Source organism: Lactuca saligna, chromosome 2 (genome assembly GCF_052625555.1).
Source record: "Lactuca saligna cultivar CGN05327 chromosome 2, ASM5262555v1, whole genome shotgun sequence".
Lineage (NCBI taxonomy): Eukaryota > Viridiplantae > Streptophyta > Magnoliopsida > Asterales > Asteraceae > Lactuca > Lactuca saligna.
This window is the reverse complement of record NC_136418.1, coordinates 137,183,714-137,196,688: the sequence shown is the minus strand read 5'-3', so window position 1 is coordinate 137,196,688 and position 12,975 is coordinate 137,183,714. Positions and strand designations below refer to the sequence as shown.

The 12,975-nt window shown below is 42.6% G+C and overlaps 1 long non-coding RNA gene across 1 annotated transcript; it reads right to left on the bottom strand.

The window, feature by feature from the left end:
• Positions 1-9,098: 9,098 nt before the first annotated feature.
• Positions 9,099-11,146, bottom strand: LOC145029116 (uncharacterized). The gene is made up of 4 exons (XR_013676378.1): positions 11,056-11,146; positions 10,726-10,931; positions 9,823-10,245; positions 9,099-9,748 (listed from the first exon to the last, which is right to left on the bottom strand). It is a non-coding gene; the product is annotated as an uncharacterized LOC145029116 (long non-coding RNA).
• Between the last annotated feature and the right edge of the window lie 1,829 nt (positions 11,147-12,975).

The window sequence follows — 12,975 nt, the reverse complement described above, 5'->3', positions numbered from 1 at the left end:
ACGCGAAAAATAGCCTTAAGGAGCCGAAAATCCTCTTAGGAGCCGAACCCCTTCTGAACCAAGCCTCCCCCTGGAACCGAGTAGCAGCCAAAGCCGAACCCAACTAAGCAGCCGAGACCGAGCCTCACTAACAGCCGAGACTGAGCCTCGCTGACAGCCGAGACCGAACCTCGCCGCCCAGCCGAGACCGAGCCGAGCCTCCTGCTCCTTTCCCTCCCCTTGCACCTTCAGTCCTCCCTTCTACTCTCGTTTCCTTCCTTCTCCACCCTCGGTTCTCAATCCCTTAGGGCCGAACCTCGCAGGTTTGGTCCAGATTTCCGGTTTTCGATCTAAACTTCGTTTTAAGCCCGTTTTTCATCATTTTAACACAGAATTTTCACCCAAAACTTTATTTTAACATGTAAGGTCCCTTATTTATTAATTAATCGCGTTTTTGGGGATAAACCTTATCCAAGAAGAGTGGGTGAAGTACAAAGGGTGGAGTGTTGACTTTCCTTTAGCTTATGATACAAGCAACCACCCACACCCACTCCTTGACCAGCCACACTCCTTCCACCATGCCTAGGTTATGTCAATGTAATTTCTCATCATTTCCAGCCATTTCCCATGTTCTTAGAGCTGGAACATCCATCCTCTCTCCTCACACTTCATTCATTCTCTCATTTCCCACCAAGAATCACACTCCAAACTCTCTCATCTTTCTCCCTCAATTTCGAGAACTTCAAGGCATACTCTAGCTTTTCCTCTTTCATTTGGTAAGTATCATCATATTTCTGCCGAATCTGAGCTGTCTGCAGTCTCTGCCTGATCTGCTGAATCTTCTCGGTAGTCTGCAAAACCACCTCCGTCCGGCCCATTACCCTGTGACCCATCTCTCCCCAACAAAATGGGGTGTGACACCTCCGCCCGTACAACAGCTTGAATGACGAGGCGCCAAAATTAGAATGATAGTTGTTGTTGTAGGCGAACTCTGCAAGCGGTAGGTGAGAATTCCAACTCCCACCGAAGTCGATGACACACAATCTCAACATGTCCTTGAGGGTCTGAATAGTTCACTCGCTCTGGCTGTCTGTCTACGGGTGGAATGTTGTGCTGAAGTGCAATCACGTGCCTAACTCCTCATGAAACTTTTGTTAGAAACGGGAGATAAACCTGACATCCCGATCTGAGACAATGGAAACGGGAATCCCATGGCAAGATACGATCTCGCGAACGTACACTTCGGCCAACTTTTCGGCCGATGAACTCTCCCGTATGGCTAAGAAATGGGAACTCTTGGTCAGTAGGTCCACGATGAACCAAATGGCATCAAACCCCTTTTCCATCCTTGGCAGTTTTGTGATAAAGTCCATCGTGATCTATTCCCATTACCACATGGGAATCTCCAGGGGCTGCAGCTTACAGTGCGGCCTCTAATGTTCGGCCTTGACCATCCTACAGGTCAAGCACCTCTCAACGTACTAAGCGATCTCACGCTTCATACCTGGCCACCAATAGTTCAAACTCAAATCCCGGTACATCTTGGTGGCCCCCGGGTGAATGGAGAAGTGTGACTTAGGAGCCTCCTCCATAACCATTTGCCTAATCCCGCCAGACATCGGAACCCAAACCCGACTATATATGGTCAGTAATCCCCGACTGTCCTGCACAAACCTGGTACTTTCACCCTTGATCCTCTCCCGCTTCAAATTCTCCGGTCACATGCCCTCTATCTGGTCATCTCTGATCAAGCTCACAAATGGGGAATCCACAGCTATTTTCATACATACTGCGGGGGTGGAAGACCCAACCGACTAGCAGCTCAAAGCATCTGCTACCACATTTACTTAACCAGGGTGGTAAAGGATCTCGTAATCGTAGTCCTTGACTACATCTAGCTACCTGCATTGCCTCATGTTCAGGTTTGGCTGATCCATGATGTGTCTCAAGCTCTTGTGGTCCGTGTAAATGGTACATCGGACCCCATAAAGGTAATGTCTCCATATCTTGAGGGCGAACACCACCGCCCCTAGCTCCAAATCGTTCATAGGGTATCGTGTCTCATGCGGTTTCAGCTGCCGCGATGCTTAGGCTATCACTCATCCTCTCTGCATGAGGATCGCCCCTAACCCTGTGATGGATGCATCACACAACACCACAAAATCCTCAACTTCCTCTGGAAGTGTTAGGACTGGCGCCTCACACAGACGCTGATGGAGGGTCTCAAACGCTCCCTGCTTCTCGGGACCCCAATGGAAATCCACCCCTTTTCTCGTGAGACGAGTGAGGGGTACTGCAATCTTGGAGAAATCCTGTATGAATCTCCGGTAGTATCCTGCCAAGCCCAAAAAGCTCCTAATATCCGAGGGGGATTTCGGAACCTCACACTGCATAATCGCCTTAATCTTGGCTGGATCGACCAAAATCCCTTCTTGGTTAATGAGATGTCCAAGGAATTGGACCTCTCGTAACCAAAACTCACACTTCAGGAACTTGGCGTACAGTCGTTCCCGCCTTTCGCAGATGCTCCTCATGTTGTTCTTGGGTCTTGGAATATACCAAGATATCATCTACGAATACTATGACCGAGCAGTCAAGCATTGGTCTGCAGACCCGATTCATCAGGTCCATAAACACTATTGGTGCGTTGGTGAGCCCAAACGGCATCACCACGAACTCGTAATGTCCATAACGATTTTTAAACGCGGTCTTCTCCACGTCCTCCTCCCTGACCCTGACTTGGTAGTACCCGAACCTCAAATCTATCTTGGAAAACCAAGATGCGCCTTGCAGCCGATCGAAGAGGTCGTCTATCCTTAGGAGTGGGTAACCGTTCTTCACCGTTAGCTTGTTCAACTCTCGGTAATCAATGTACATCCGGTGTGAACCGTCCTTCTTCTGGACGAAAGGAATCGGTGCTACCCATGGAGAACTGCTAGGTCGAATGAACTATTGCCCAACAGTTCCTGTAGCTGTGACGACAACTCCTGCATCTCAGGCGACGCCAATCGGTACGACGCCTTAGCGATAGGGGTCACACCTGGCACCAAGTCGATCCTGAACTCGACCTGCCTCTCCGGAGGTATCCCTGGCAACTCCTCCGGAAACACATCTGCGAAATCCTTGACCACTGGTACATTGGAGACCGAATTCTGCTCCCTGACTCGTGTATCTACCACGTATGCTAGATAAATCATCCACCCATGCTAAATGTACTGCCGAGCCCTAGCAGCTGAACAAAAACCTGAGCCTACTCTGGTGCCCTCACCATATATAATCAGTTCTCCCCTACTTGGGGTTCGAACTACCACTCGCTGGCCCTCGCAATCAATCATAGCACTGAACTTACTGAGCCGATCCATACCCACAATCACGCACACCTCCCCCATGGGAATCGGGATTAAGTCTATCGGAAAAGACACCCCGAAAATCTCCAAGTCACATCCTCGGTAAACTGAAGAAGCAGAAACCCCGTGTTCGTTGGCGATAGATAGTCGTAACGGGCACTCCAACTCGCCCACAGGCGTACTGAACTCCCTACTAAAAGACCGAGACACGAAGGACCGAATCGCCCCCGAGTCAAATAACACCAAAGTGGGCAAAGAGTTCACCAAAAACGTACCTAATCACAGGTACAACATATAAGCATATAACAGATAAATAAAACAAGATGAGGATAGAAACATACCAACAACCACATCTGGTGCTGCTCTGGCCTCCTCCACCGTAAGTTGGAAAGCATGGCCCTGAGCCTTCGGAGGCTCTGTCCTGGCTGGTCTCCCATCTGTGATCCTCAAAGTAGCCGGTACTGCAGCCTGCACTAGCTTGGCGGCAAGTAGTAGACAGTGGGACCTCATGTGGCCGACCTGGTTGTAGTGATAACATAACCTCATACCCTCGACTGGGGTAGCCTGGCGACCATCCTTCGCGTAATGCCCCTCCTTGCCACACTTGTGGTACCCACTACCAGCCCGACATACACCAGAATGTCTCTTGCCACACTTCCCACAAGTGTGACCCTGTTGACCTCGGTCTTAGCATCGACGGTCTCAGGCCGCTTCGGCGCCGGCTGTGACAGTACCGGGGCCGGCCGCTGCTCCCTTAGCTGCAACTCAATCTCCAACTCCCGCCATCTGGCGGCCTCCTGCAACTCCAGAAGAGTATCATATCGTTGGGTAGCTGCAAACTGCCGGATATCAATCTTGAGCATACTCAGATAATGGGTCATCTGAGATTGCTCGGAAGCAAACTCTAGGCAAAACATCGCCTGCTCAGTGAACATACGGGCGATCTCCGTCACCAACTCTCCATCTTGCCTCAAACTTAGAAACTCATGTGCCAAACGTTCCCGCTCAACCCTCGGAATGTAACGATCGCGGAACATATCCATGAACTGATCCCAAATAACAACAGCTCTCTGATCATTAGTGTAAGTCCCAGTCACAAGTCTCCACCAGTCCTTGGCTCCGGACCTAAGCAGATTCAGAGCACACCTGACCTTTTGGCCAGTAGGACACGAGCAGGTGAAGAAACACCCCTCCACATCTGAAATCCATCTCATAGCCTTGATGGGATCATGTGTCCCATCAAAAGTAGGGGGCTTCGTGTTGTCGAAGTCCCGGTACTAAAAACCCCTACATACTCATCCCCCTCCCGTAGATACAACTGATGCAGCTGCTGCGGCAGCTGTCTCTGCGAGGGCTGCGTAACGCTCATCGAGGTACACCATGGCGGTCTTAATTGACCCGAACATTTTCGGAAACTCGGCCCGTAACAACGTAGCAACCTCGTCATGCAGGATTGCTCGGATCCTGTCATCCATCTCATCTGGTCTTATTTGGTCGATCATCTCGGGTGCTGTCAGCTCCCCTTGTCCGCCCTCTCCTAATCTCGATCCTGATCCCGACCCGGATCCAGTCACAAAGCGACTGGTCATCACCATTCTGAAACACAACACAAGGTATCAGATGACTCATACAACAATTGGGGACCAACCCCCAACAAAACCCTAGGAGTTGTGACTTCACTGGCACGCGTATGGGTCATGTGCTTTCAGTAGTACAGGCCCATACTACCTTCCACACCTACCCATATTTGTTCCAAGTATCACCACAACGCCCTAACAATACATATAATCATATCGAGCACTCATGCCTTATTCCTAAAGGAATGCTAGATGCCTCGAAGTCGGCGGACTCATCCAAACAACCTACCCACTCACGAAACTTCCACCAATCCTGCAGCACTAGTCAGCACTAGTGTATGCTAGCCATACATAATGCTGGACCCGATAGACTTTTGAATATTCAGTTCTACCCTAAGCTCCCAATCAAACAAGAACAGAACATAAGGCTAAATTAAACATTCTCAGGCTATAAGATCTTAATTATGTATAACCGTGATGCATACACTAAATCAATACAATAATGATGTTAATTTAATATAAGGGAAACCCTAGGCTACCAGGCACCACGTAATAAGGCAATTCTATCATGCAATTCCTGAAGGTCCCTAGCCTAGTACCAACATGTTTTTCTAACATATCATATAATCAAACAACTGTATGGTTTTTTGGGGTTTACTTACTGGCTCCAGCTGATCGTACACCCTGCATCCTTCTTTATTTATTTTGAAAACCAATTTCTTAAAACATTTTTGAAAACCTTTCCTTGGTTTGAGACTGGATTCACACGAATGTTCCTCCAATTCACTCAAACCAAGGCTTTGATACCAACTTGTAACATCCAAGATTTCAAACCAATTTAAACTTTTTTAAACATATCAAGTTCATCAAAACATTACAACTTTGTTTTCAAAATATATTGATTATCAGAGTTTCCCCATAAACACAAGCATAATAGGAGGAGCTGTACGATCACGCCTTCGCCTTGCCACGATCCTCTGATGTACCTGAAACAATAAGTTGAAACTGTAAGCCCGAAAGCTTAGTGAGTTACCCCAAAAATACCGATACACATACAGTCTACATAGCAATATCAACATTAGCATATAATATCAATAAAACAGAACATCATATACTGGGTCTACAGCTTAACAAGCTAGACTACCCCTGGGCCCTCAGTACGAGTCTGGAATGCCTACTCGGCCCTCAGCTCGTATCTGGAATGCCATTGAGCCCTTAGTATGAGTCTGGAACGCCTACCGAGCCCTCATCTCGTATCTGGAATGCTCCTGAGTCCTCAATATGAGTCTGGAATGCCTACCGGTCCCTCAGCTCATATCTGGAATACTCTAGGGTTTGTTGGCTACCGCACGGAGCTGTAAAACCTCAACCCATCCCACATAACATGTCGACATTTAATAGATAAATACACATACAGGAAATAAGACAATATCACAGGTAGTCCTACAGACCTACCAAACTAGCATATCAACTAGCATACAACACTAGCATGCAATACTAACTCATGATCAACATCAAACACTACTAGGTTAATACATCCAACAGGCCGGCCTTGGTGCCTTAGACCCCTTAGTATAGTGAGGACAACTCACCTCGTAGATGTTAGCTCGGTAAATGATCAAAGCTCTCCGATCACTTGCCAAAGACCCACCGCCTATTACCATAATGTGACATTCGCATAAGTCTCTGTCCTCATAGAATAACTAACCTTGATCAAGGTCAAAGTCTTTAGTCAAGGTCAACAATCCATGTTGACCTCAACTCACCGACTCATCAGGGTGACTCGTCGAGTTCCTTCGAATCTCGATCAAACCTTAAGGCCACCCGTCAAGTTCCCTCCATGTAACTCAATGGATATACATGCAAACGTGACCTGGTTAAAACTCATCCGACTCGCCGAGTTGTTCTTCAACTTGTCAAGTCTTATGGCAATCTTCATCGGACTTGTCGAGTCATTCGTCCAACTCATTTAGTCTAATGCACGACTTCATGTGACTCGCCGAGTCGGCTTTGCGACTCGTCGAGTCCTTTCAGTCATTTATCATGCAGACAACTTTTAAGCCATGGCAAGGCCCCAAATTGTAGATCCAACTTCCTTAGGCCTGCTTATCACGTAAAGTTGCAAACTTTACGTGCATGCAAGGCTCCAATGACTCAAAAAGACCAAACTATGCTTGATCTTGGCTCATACTCCACGAAATGACTTTATAACCCAACCAAGAACCCTAATCTCCTACCAATGAGGTCTATAATGAAATAGAAAGGAGGATAACAGCTTGATACCTTCCCAAGAGATGACAACTGGAGTAGATCCGGATTTTCCCCAAGCTCCTTGCTTCAAACCACATGCTTCCCAAGATCTTTTCACTAAATCCTCTTTCATGGCTTCAAACACACAATGGGCACACACACACACACACGTATTAGGGTTTGTTAAGAGACTGCAAAGAGGTTTGTGTTCTCTTAAAAAGGGTGCACAGCCCCGTGATTTAGGGTTTCAGCTGCCAGCTCCTACTCGCCGAGTCCAAATATGGACTCGTCGAGTAGGTTACTTAACTCGCGATCCTTCCCGCTGATCAACCAACTCGTCGAGTAGGGCTTAACCCAATAACTCATATTTAGACAATACCTGAGAATCGAGGCGTTACACACACACACACACACATATATATATATATATATATACACACACACACACACACATAAAAATAAAGATTGCAACGTTAAGTTATGAGTATAATTCATATTACATCTTTAAATCCAAGTACGTGAACAACAATTTGGTTATTTTTTACATTTCTTTTCAAAATATGAACTTTGCTGAATGTTGGTTTGCTGTATAAAAATCGACATAATAAAAACAAAAATATTACATTAAATAACTAGACAAATATTATTACAAAGTGAGAGAAACTAAAGAAGAATCAACATCTAACCCTAGCTACTCCAATATATTACAATTGGTTCTTCAATAACAATTTGTAAACTGGGATGAAATCAAATTACAGTTAAAACAAAAAATGTGAAAACCCAAGTTGCCTGGTATATTTTTTAATGTTGAAGTTACATGAACATCTTCTTCTTGATCTTTATAGGAACAATATCAGGTACACTTACCTAAACAACATCAACAAAAATTACAGTCGAAACCAAAAGGTACATGTTAAATGAAATCACAACAAAAAAAAGGTAAAATAAAGATGAACTGAATCAATTTCATGAAACTATACACCATGATCTACCCACTCTTATCATTTTCTATCATTTCTTGTTATAATTTGTTGATTGAAATTGATATTACATAAAAAGAATAGAAAGTAACCAATTATAATTGACAAAAAATGGAGCTTATATGCACATGAACGATAGTTTATTTTCATTTTATTTGGCTCTGCTAAAAAAATAACAGTATGACTCATTATATCTCCAGAGAAGAAATCATCATCTAGGGTTCCAACACAGGTAAGCTGAAGGAAAGTCCGGTGACGATGGTGGTGGGTGATGGCAGGTGGGATTAGAACAGATGTGGAGGTGAGAGAAGAGTGATTTTATGGAAGGGTCATGGTCGATGAAGGAAGCAAGGGAGTGAGTGGTGGTTTCGACGTTGGAACGGAGGGGGAGGATGAGAAATGAGGGGAGGATGAAGATGAGGAGGTGGTGGTGGATGGAGAAGATGGTAGTGGTTTGTTTGAGGATCTGAGTATTTGTACGGAGGTGAATCAGGGGAGGCAGCGGAGAACAACTGTCCATGATGGTGGATTTTGCAACGGTGAAGCTGACGATGGAGGCGGTGGACCGAGGGAAAAGGAAGAAGTAGAGACGGTGAATCTAATCTGAAGCTGAGCAGAACATAACACGTAGTAAGTTGAACACGTAGCAATTTTATACATAAGGCCTCAAGTTTAATAGTTATATAAATAGGCGGAAAATAAATAAAAAAGGAAAAAGAAAAAAATCCAGCCAATGACAGTAACGAACTGTTCACCAAGGAGTTCTAAATTAGTATAGTATATAATTATATAAAAGTCAAAATGTTAATATTAAAAAAGATTTTCTTGTCGAAAATTATTTATGCAATATTTTTTATAAAACAAAACTTTTAGTGGCATGTTGAATTATATGTCATTAATAATTATAAATACTATGACATAAAATGTTAAATGTCATTAAATATATTAATTTTTTCAAGGGTAAATTACACAGATTGTCCCTGTGGTTTTGGGTAACTTGCATATTTGGTCCCTAACAATTTTTTTTAACTCGGATAATCTCTTAATTTTGTTTTTGTTGCGTCATTGGTCCCTGAGTGATGTAAAAAGACTATCCTCCCCTTATATATTTCTTTCTTAATTTTATATTATTTTTGTCTATCATTTATAATCAAAAAGAAAAAAGTAATCCCCCTACACATTTTATCCCTGTTCACTCGACTCTCCTTTTCCGTCTCTCCCCAACCCTTTTCGGGCGAGACACTTTTGTGACGACACCACTGCCACTTTTCCGATGACCACCCCTCATCTGCTTCTTATGTCTGGTCACAAGAAAACCACATCCGACCACCACTACGATCGGAAAACTCCTTCGCCTCGGAAACCACCTTCACCCTTTACCTTTCTCTTTACTATTCCCGTTTATAGTCTTTCCCTCCTCTCTAAGCCATCGTCGGTCTCTATCGATGAAGATGATTCGTTAATTCGGTGATCGAATCGGTTACATACCTGGAACAATAATCCCTATATAGATGGTCATAGATTGATGCGTAGTCGAAGAGAAGAAGTAGATAGTTTTTTTTTGGGTCACACCACCACCAATCGATTTTTGGTTGAGAGCATATCTGGTAGCCATCTGATATGCATAGAAGAAGGTGAGATGAATGGAGATAAGGTGAAGAAGAAATAGAAAAAGCAAAAGGTACATACGAAGAATAAGAATCAGGTACATCACCATGGCCGTATGGCTTATTCCAGAATCAATCGAACTTGAAAGTGGCGATTACAAGTATAGGTCCACCGATTCCTGTCACCGATACCTCTCAAGATACAGATAAATAGAAGATGATGAGAAGTGGAATAGGTAGAAGAATATTTGGCAAAAAAAATAACCCTAAGGTTTTATAAGCGTAGCTGAGATTTACCTGACGATAGTTGCGAATCGATGGGAAGATGATGTCGTATATGAAGCACCTGTGGTGGTCTTCGCTCTTTGTTTCTGCTTGGGGGCTTCCTCCTTCCGTGTGATGAGGTGGTTTCCGCCTAGGACGGCGCCGATGACCACTGTCACAGACGATGAATGGAGTTTTGATGGTGGTGTCGATCGTAACAGGTAAGCCAGAAAAAAAAACCCTAGAAAATCATAAAAAAAACTTTATATAGCACATCTAAATATCGACTAAGCATCGACGGGTCTGTACCTAATGTTCACATGAGGAGAGAAAAGTACAAAAGGTGGAGAAGAAGCACCTTGGCTTCGACTCCACCATCGGACAAGAAAAAGCCGATGAACAACAGAAGCATCGAATGGAATCGGTGTGAGGCGGTGGGCAAATAACACAGATCGGATGTTGAATGGGTAATGAGACAGTGGGTGGGGGAAGATAAGGCAAAATAGGTGGGGGAGACGTGGGAACGACACGTATTAGTCCCATCCATATCTTTATACCATTTAAGGGACCAAATTGTCAATACCACAAAGTTTAGTGCCAAAAATCTGAGCAACTAAAAATATGAAAAGCTAAGGGTCATTTTTGCCAAAAAAAAAATGTTCATTATTCAAAATGGTGCAAAAAAAAACCCTAAGGTTTTATAAGCGTAGCTGAGATTTACCTGGTGATAGCTGCGAATCGATGGGAAGATGACGCCATATATGAAGCACCTGTGGCGGTCTTCGCTCTCCATTTCTACTTGGGGGCTTCCTCCTTCCGTGTGATGAGGTGGTTTCCGCCTAGGGCGGCGCCGATGACCTTTGTCTTAGACGATGAATGGAGTTTTGATGGTGGTGTCGATCGTAACAGGTAAGCCAGATAAAAACCCTAGAAAACCAAAAAAAAAAAAACTTTATGTAGCACATCTAAATATCGACGAAGCATCGATGGGTGGGTCTGTACCTAATGTTCACATGAGGAGAGAGAAGTACAAAAGGTGGAGAAGAAGCACCTTGGCATTAACTCCACCATCAGACAAGAAAAAGCAGATGAACGACAGAAGCATCGAATGGAGTTGGTATGAGGCGGTGGGCAAATAATACAGATCGGATGTTGAATGGGTGATGAGAAAGCAGGTGGGGGAATATAAGGCAAAATAGGTGAGAAGACATGGGAACGACACGTATCAGTCTCATCCTTATCTTTATATCATTTAAGGGACCAAATTATCAATACTACAAAGTTTAGTGCCAAAAATCTAAACAACTAAAAATATGAAAAGCTAAGGGTCATTTTTACCAAAAAAAAATGTTCACTATTCAAATTGGTGCTCATCTTTAACATATATATATATATATATATATATATATATATATATATATATATATATATATATATATATATATATATATATATATATATATGACATAAAATGTTAAATGTCATTAAATATATTAATTTTCTCAAGGGTAAATTACACAAATTGTCCCTGTGGTTTGGAGTAACTTGCATGTGTGGTCCCTAACAATTTTTTTTAACTCGGATAATCCCTTATTTTTGGTTTCGTTGCGTCGTTGGTCCCTGAGTGATGTAAAAAGACTATCCTGCCCTTATGTATTTCTTTTTTAATTTTCTATTATTTTTGTCTATCATTTTTAAATAAAAAAGATAATAAAAGTAATCCCCCTATTCATTTTAACCCACTCGACTCTCCTTTTCTGTATCTCCCCAAACCCTTTTCCGGCGAGACATTTTTGTGACGACACCATTGCCACTTTTCCGATGACCACCCCTACGATTGGGAAACTCCTTCGCCTCGGAAACCACCTTCACCCTTTACCTTTCTCTTTACTATTCCCGTTTATAGTCTTTCCCTCCTCCCTAAGCCATCGTCGGTCTCTATCAATGAAGATGATTCATTGGAAAAGTCCCAGACCACCGGAGCTCTTACAAAATTAACCTCAACACTTTTGCAAGAGCTGCAACAATAGAATACATCTTCGATTATTGTTTAATCATCTCACTAGAAGTTTTTAAATCAGAAACTCAGATAGAAAATGGATACGACCATTCCAGTGGAACAACCACAATTTTCTTCTTAAAATCAAATCATAAATGATTCAATTTATAGGTTTCAACTAAGAGCATCCACAATGAGGGGTTTAATGGAATAGTTGAATGAGGTGTCATGCATATTTGTCATTTAATGGATACAACTCCACCATTGTGAAATGCTACATTGGCATTCAATGAATTTGGAGTTCAATGGCCCTTGAACTCTTCAATGAGAAAAAGTAAAGTCTTTAAATCTTTAAATAAATATAACAAATTAGTTTTTGTAGACTTTTATTAATATATATTTGTAATATAATTTTAATGTATTGAATATATATACGTAATATGATTTTAAAATTCCACGTCTTAGAAAAAAAATAAGTCTACGTAAAAGTAAGAAAAAAAGGATAATTAATCACATTAACAAAATGGGCCACATGATTTTTATTTATTTAAAAACCTACGAACATACAATAAAAAGAAAAAAAAAACAATCATATAATATTATAAAAAGATAACAAAAAAAAATTACTATTTCCAATTTAATTCATTCTAGAAATACAATACTAATATATTATAAGACTCAAACTTGATGAAATTAGATATTAATTTTGATCGTTGTTTTGTAAAAAACGTTCCCAAATATGTTCCATTAAATCGTGTCGAAGTGCGTGATGCATTTCACTGTCACGTAGTTCAGCGTTTCTTAAAATTTGGTATTGAATTTCTTGGGTTGGTCCTCGATGTACATGTATTGGAGGATCAACATCATCTGACCAATTACTAATCACGTTTCCTTCGTCCTCTACGATCATATTTTCTAATATAATGCATGCATACATTATATCTCTTATATTCTTGAGTTGCCAAGATCTTG